General features: G+C 43.6%; 1 pseudogene; it reads right to left on the bottom strand.

Moving 5' to 3' along the window:
- Positions 1-5,833: 5,833 nt before the first annotated feature.
- LOC135218841 (zinc finger BED domain-containing protein 5-like) lies at positions 5,834-7,505 on the bottom strand (annotated as a pseudogene).
- Between the last annotated feature and the right edge of the window lie 271 nt (positions 7,506-7,776).

Here is a 7,776-nt window from a genome sequence, read left to right as displayed (position 1 = left end):
AAAATCCTCAAAAAGAGCACGAAAACACAGAGCAAGAAAAAATGCGGCGTCTCGTAGACCTCTAACTTAAAGGATGGCCACCAGAGGCGCGGCAGTCACCTAAGCGTGGGTGGTAGTAGTAGTAGTTGCTGCCCCGTTCTGTGGGTCGGCTCTCTTCCTGTGGGATTTTGTTGTAGGAAATTTCTAATTGACAAGAAGTTCGTGGTAGTGGTCTCACTCGCCCTAGTGTTCATACCGACGCCCTCCTTGTGGGTGGAGCGAGTCAGTTATACTGACCTTTTCTTTATTTTGTTTATTCTCTGGTATTTGTTAGATCATTTACCCTAGAAATAATGAATTAAAGGATTATTTCGCGCAGCGACACGAACTGAGCCCAGAAATTGTCAAAGGGACAAAATAATTTCTGAGATGTGTCACTGATACTTTTTAGTGTGATAAGAAAGAAATTCACGCTTGCGCGCCTGCGTAATGATTGTAAACAAAACAACACCTTGATCCGTGAACTCCCAGCATCCCCCAAGGCGCTTGATTCAAAAGTTTTCAGCTGGTAGGCCTATAAGTATTTTTCCGCAAATTTTTTAAAAAACTTTTCTATGTTGACGTAAAATACGTCCAATCAGCACCCGACAGACAATTTATCTCGACGTAAAATATGTCCAATAGGCGTTTAAGGGTTAAATAACAGATCTTGTTTTAGATGTTAATGTATCCCTCCATCTCCATTTTAGAAAAAGGAGGCAGGTAGACTGCAATATGATACCTTGTGTTTTGCCTCTAGTTTTCTTTGTTGATCCAGGTCACATGCATGGCACTTCTCAGTATGCTAGTCAGTTACTGGTGCTCTTCTCTTGGGTGATAGAAAAAAGGCATGCTCATGCAATGTCAGAGCTTGTTCTCTGCACATAGTCATAAAGTGCTGTTCTTGAACTGTGTGTAGTGCTGTGAACATGCACACCAGCTGTTCTACCATAACACGAACTGTGCAGTGCTGTGAACATGCACACCTGCTGTCCTACCATAACACAGTATTAGGCCTATTTCTCTGGCTCTCCAGAAAATAGTCATGCACATGCAGTAGTAGTTGGGTGGTGGCTTCCAAACGGATGATTTTTTCAGGAGAGATCCCTTCTTCCTCCCAACCCTGATTTGCACTTCTACTTGGACCCCTTGGGATTGGGAGGAAGACTCTGGTTTGGCTCTTCCTTCTACGCCTGGTAACAATCTTTCTTCTATCCTCAGCCCTACTTCTCTCCCTCCTCCCACTCTAGTTCTGTTGTTGAGTTGGGGGTGTCTCTTAGAGTCCTCTTGGACAAAGTGGAAAAAGTGTACAGTGATAAGTGCCAAGTGAAGTGTCAGTGGAGGAGGTGGTTGATCGTCCCATTGGTTCTCCTAGACGAAGGTCACTGTCCTGCTCCCCTGCACCAGGGATAAGACATACCGGTCCAAGGGAGGCTGATGGGGTTTGCCTATGGGCTGCCACCCCGTCTGTCGGTCCTGTTGTGAAGTTTTAGGATACGACCAACTATGTTGGAAAGGCATGTCTGTGGATGTGCGCCATCTATCATCCAGTTCTGACTTGGAGTCTGATTACGGGTGTCGTAGATGCTACAGGAATACTTCTAGGCCATTGAAAAGGCATGTATGTGATTCAGCTCCCGAGTCCCTGGTGCCAGTCAAGCAGCATAAGGACTCCTATGACCTTGTCCTTCCTTCGTGTAGTTATGGGGTTGATCCCTCAGTATTTGCTCTGGTACAGTTGCCTTTTCTGTGGGACTCACATGTGCTGCTGTCTCCCAAGGACTCCAAACATCAGAAGCTCCATGCTAGGCACTTGTCACCTGAGCATCTGGCTTATTGCGAGGCTCCCGCTCCTGAGAGCCCAGTCCTGGGCCCACTCACATCTCCAGCAACCGTGCACCCACCACTGGCTCATGCACCACCAGTTCTTGCTTCTGCTTTAACCGCTCCCACTTCCGCTCTGCCTTCTTCCACTCCCATGGAGATTGGTCCTCCTCCCTTGATGTCTGCTTCCGCACCTGGATCCACTTTGCATCTGCAACTCAAGGCCTCTTCCGCTTCAGTAGTGGTAGCCCATCGGCAACCACTGAAGAGCCAGCTTGCAGAGATCCTGAGTTACATCATCAAAGCTCCTCCAGCAGGAGATCCCTCTAAGATAGCTGACAACCTTTCTCTGGTTTTTTCAGAGGACGAGGAGGATGAGGGTCAAGATTCGGCCCCATTCGTTTTCTCCAGGAGAGCTTATCTGGGGTTCTTCACACCACCTACTCCTGAGTCTCCTACCTCCTCATTCCTGATGTTGAAGAATCAACTTGAACTCTCTCCTTCTCAAGATGGTCCTTTCCACTTCCTCCAGGAAAGCTTTGAAAGTAGTCAAAGAGTGGCTCTCAATGAAGAGGGAAAAAGGGAAGGCGACGTTCGGTCATCCTCCCTCTTATCTTATCAAGAGGACCCATAGGCCTTACGACACCGGAGAAAGCCCCTCCCTGGGAATCTCTGTTTCCTCCCAAGGGGACTTCTCTAGTCTCATAGACTTCGCATCGTTCAGCCATCGCCTCAGCCAGATTTTCTTCTCGGCAGAATTGGACCACCTCGTCAAGACCCTGTTTAAGGTGTTTGAAGTGTTCAGTTTCCTTGAATGGACAGTGGTTCCTCTGCCAGTTTCCTTGAATGGGCAGTGGTTCCTCACACAAAGAAGATTGAGAATGTCACAGGGATGGTTGACTCCATTTTGGCAGACCTTCTGAGAATGCTTTCATGCACAGATAAAGCTATCTGAGACGGCTCTGCAGAGCTTGCGTCGCTCTGTCTAAAGACTTCTGAAGAAGAAGGACCTTTTGGTGTTCTTTTGCTTCGAAAGGAGTTAGACCTTGCAGAAGGCAGCTTTGCTTTTCACAGTTTTGGAGCCCTCCCATCTCTTCCCGCAGGCCATGGTAGAGCAGATAGCTGCTCTGTTTTAGATAGTAAAGGAACAGAGAAAAATAGAAAAATAAGCTTAATAGAAAAGAATGAAAATGCCCCAAAAAATCCTAGACACAGGCATGTAAGTCACATCAAACAAGCCTAGTATACAGGTAAACCATTGTAATATAGATGAAATATTAAAAGTATAAAAAGTATGTGCGAAACAAATGAAAACTTATAACGTATTAAAGAACAGTAGAGAACAAGTGTCACACATCTAAGATAGACAGCAGTCAAATGTATAGCCAAAGTAAGCAAACCAATAATTATGACCAGGTATGTAGTGGGATCTTATTCTTCCCAGTCACTATGCACTTAGTAGTATGTCTTGTGAGCTTTTACATAAGTAGCAGATGAGGTGAACATTTAACTGTCCTTGAAGGCTGAACAGTTGGAAAATGGTGTAGGCAAGTTGTCTGCACCAAAAAATCATGCAAGCTATTCACCTTAGAATACAAAATGATGGGAAGGCAAGCATTGCTTCAGATAATCTGCATAAATAAATCCCAAACTGCATCACCCACTCCTTCATGTCATATAGTAATTTTATTCAAGGTTCTTACCAAGCAATTATTAAGGTGTAGGGTCCCTACTGCAGCAGACCAAAATTTAAATTTTTATTGCAGTGTCTTACCAAACAATTAAACAGCTGTAAGGTTCTCTACATGGTACACAACAGATTTAAACTTTTGTGGTGGCGCCGCCATCGCCGATGTAGGTTACATCATCTCCCTCCACTTGAGGGAGGTGCAGGTATAACTGACCAGGTAACAACAATTCGTTCTCTGCTGGCTTCTGGTGAATGTCGGTGGTCGGTGCAGACTTTTCCTTCATCCTTTTGGGAAGTTTATTCTTAGCAATATCGGGTGAAGTACTCAAACTTCGTGTTTTGTTGAATCAGAGCTATTTAGCTAGATTACTTTTCTTCATATTTTGTGGCTTTACCCTCATGTCTGACTGTAGTCCCTCAGGAGAGGTTTTGCACCGGAGGGTGCAAAACTAGCTTAGTTAAACCAATTTATGATTCACACTCTAAGTGCATTAAATGTAGAGGTTTTGAGTGCTCTCGGGAGTCTATTTGTGAGGAATGCAAAGATTTGAATGAACAGCAATGGAAAGTTTTCGTTTCTCACTCTGATAAAGTCGTTAAGGATAGGAAGAGGAAGCAGCTCTGAGAGCTGAGAATAAAGTTAGTGTAGCGTCTTCTGCTGCTTCTGTTGAAGCACCCGTTCCTATTCTTTCTCCTCCTCCTCTAATTATGTCTCCAAACTTGAGTCCTCCTTCTTCTCTCCTGTAACTCCTTTACCAGCTTCCTGTGGAGTTTCTTCTGATACCATTGCCAACCTTGAGTCTAAATTCGAGAAGAAATTTGATGTACGTACGTGATAGCTAATACTGGTATGCAATTAGGCTTATCTGTGAAGTCTTTCATGGAAAAGACTGGTAGTGAAGTGAAAAGTGTCAGTGCAGTGCAGTCTGAGGGGGATGGCTGTTTGTCCTGACAGTTCTCCTAGACAAAGGTCCATGTCCCGCTCCCCCACCTCAGGGAGAAGACATACTGGAGGTCCAAGGGAGATTGTTGGGGTTTGCTCACAGACAGCCGCTTCCTCTGTCAATCCTGTGGTACGCCAGCAGGAATTGAGTAAACACCATTGGAAAGGTGTTTCTTTCAGTGCAAAGTTATTGACAGACCCGAGTGATTCTTTGCCTGTAAGACATCGTAATTGGCGCAATTCTTCAACCTCATGACCGCTGAAGAGACGTTCGACTGAAGATATCTTTTCTCCGCCTCCTGTTAAAAGAAACAGGGAGGTAGACAGCAGTCCTCGCCCTTCTTGTAGCTAAGCTACATGGACTTCACTTCGTAGTCTTAAGTCAGCGACAGCCGTCTATGATTTGATCAAGGAATGTTGTATTTGTTTCTACATGATATACAAACTGTCGGTCCTTTACAATAGGAATTACTTAAGGCATAGCCTGGATGGTCGCTGAATTCTTTAACAAGGCAGTTCGGTAGTTAACTACCGGTCTGGTCGTTGACAGTCTCTTCGACCAGACGTAAACATTCCTATTTGCTTTTGGCCGTTGTCGTAGAAAGACGTGTTTACTGCTCTCTGCCCGACTGTTGTTACGCTGTCTCTCATCTTCTATCCCGGTGGGATTGTTCCTGTTTTTCTATGTATAACTGTGGATTGCTTGTGTTGTTATGAATAATCAGCAAACCCTGGATTTACAGCCTTTTCTGACCTCTACTCCCAGCCGGCATTGCCCCGGGGTAGACGGCAAAAAGTGTGGAAAAATCTGTGCCTCTGTCGAAGTAGATCCTCACTCCCTTTGTGCTTCATGCCATGGTGGGGAGTAATACGCCCCCAGCTACTCCAAATATTGCAAACCCATCTTCCTCATTGCTCTCTCCCTGCAACTGTCCTGTACTCTCTGCCACCCCTTTGGGGGAGGCCTATCTCTCCATTTCCTCCTTCGATGATTGGGGGGGAAGAGGTGGGGGGGATTCAGGCCTCGGACCTGGGTAATGCTCCTCTTAGGGTCTCTCCTTGCCCTGAAGGTGTTCTTTCGGAGCGAGGAGTGGCTTTCCCTAACCCAGGGGTTCTCAAACTTTTTAACTCATCGACTCCCCAGTGAAGTTTAAAATTTTCTGTCGGTCCCCTAGCCTAGCTATTTAGTTATTTATAATTCAAGGAAAAAAAAGAACAATGTCAAAATCAATTTTAGTTGTATTAGTAACACACAGGAAGAAAATTTCTAGAAATTTAGATGCACCAGTAACTTGATTCTCAATGCGACATACCATTTTCTTCTTCCACTATTGACATCATTAATGTGAAGAATGTGCCTAATGGGACTCAACAAGGATACTGATATTAGGTTGTAGGTTTGTGAGCTTCAGTCGTAGGTCACTTCGTTCTTCCAGGCTCAGTCTGCTACTTTGTTTTGTTAAGACTGCATTTGCATGACTGAAACTGGCTTCAACCATGTATGAGCTTGGAAAAGCAAGTAAAAATGGCTGAACCACTCCACAAAGCTGAGGATATTTAGCAACGTTGTTCTTGTTGATCCAGAATTCACGGAGACCTTTTCTTCTGAACAAGGCACTTGCTTCAAGGTCCACAATCATGTCAATGAATTCCTCTTCCAGGTGTGAGGCAATGTCTGTATTCCTTATTTCAACATCAAACGGAGTTAGAATCCATTCTGGCACTTTCATTTTTTCCAGGTCTTCGAAGCGCACTTTAAAGTCTTCAATTAAATTCTCCAAATGAGTCCTGTAAATTTCTGTCCCCATCAGAGATGTTTTCACTTTGTATATGTTGTAAGTTTGAAAAATACTGAAAATCTCTATATGACAGTGAAGCTCTTAAACAAGCTAAGCCTGCCTTGGAATCCTAGTAAAACTGTCCTGGCCTGAATGATGGTGACATCTTCACCTTGCAGTCGGTTTTGTGTCTCATTAAATTTAGAATAGAGGTCTGCTAAATAGGGAATTTTTGCATTTTTTTTTAACTTCACATAAAGATGAGTCCACGTCTACCAGGAACTGAACAGTTGAATCATATAAGTCAACAAGTCTTTGTGAGCTGTGACCCCTAGAGAGCCACCCTACCTCAGTGTGCAGGAATAATTGCTTATACATGTCATCATTCTCTTCGCACAGCAGTGCAAACAGTCGTGAGTTAAGTGGATGTGCTTTGATTTTGTTAATTGCCCTGATGCACACTATCAAAGCATCATGCAGTCCATCACTGAGTTTTTTGGCCACAAGATGTCTGTGCAGTACATACATTAGGCACTTTCTGTTTGAGTAGGCTTGCAAATCCTCTGTACCAGCCCACCATCACTGGTGCACCATCAGTAGCCACTGCAGTAATGTTGCTAAGAGGTATACTGTATTTTGCTTTTCAAAATACTGCTGCACACATTGTAAAATTGTCTCACCTTTTGCATCAGCTGTGAGATATTTGGCAAACAAGAATGCATCAATAATGTCCTTTTGACTTTGACTGTAATACTCAAATATGCCATGAGATGATTGGAGCTGCCAAAAGTTGACTCATCAAGTTGTAGAGATAACTTACTATCCCGAAGTTCTGATACTAAGGTTTTTTCCAACATCATTTGCCATTTCGTCAGTTCTTCTTTGCACTGTACTGTTACTCAATGACAAATTTTTCAAAAAAGAGGAGTCTTTTTATAAGTTTCTATAACTTTCATGGCTGGGATTATGATTTCGTCACCGATAGTGTGCGACTTTCTTTTTGTTTTTTTGCTATCATGAGGGAGATGTATGAGGCTTTCAAACCTCCTTCAGTATCAGCACTGGCTGGTTCTTTGAAAAAATTCTTGATATTTGAACGACTTTTGAATTTTTCTTTTAGTGTTTTGAAATAGTTAAGGTATTTGTTTTTCTTATCAAAGTGAACTCTTTCAAGGTGGTCCCTCGTCTTTGCAGGTTTCTTGGCATCATTACTGAAAGTCTTCTCACAAGAGACACAATGCCATGGTGTCATTTGTTAATGAAGTAATGAATCCATATTTCAAATATTCCTGAGAATACTGTCAGCATTTCTTCTTAGCAGCAACAGCAGCCATTATAGTCACAATTTTTAATGGCAGTCACAAAATACAGTTCAGGGATAACGAGAGCTGTGAGTGCACTGAACTACTATATACGAGACAGTGAAAGAGATGTGGGTGGGATGAGGTGGGGTGGCAGTTATGCTTGCATGCTCAGTACGGGACGTAGACATGAATGCATCCTGGTTGGTTGAAGTTAGTGTT

The sequence above is a fragment of the Macrobrachium nipponense genome, chromosome 1, assembly GCF_015104395.2.
Source record: "Macrobrachium nipponense isolate FS-2020 chromosome 1, ASM1510439v2, whole genome shotgun sequence".
Taxonomy (NCBI): domain Eukaryota; kingdom Metazoa; phylum Arthropoda; class Malacostraca; order Decapoda; family Palaemonidae; genus Macrobrachium; species Macrobrachium nipponense.
The sequence above is the reverse complement of the archived record's forward strand: the minus strand, read 5'-3'. Positions and strand labels throughout refer to the sequence as shown.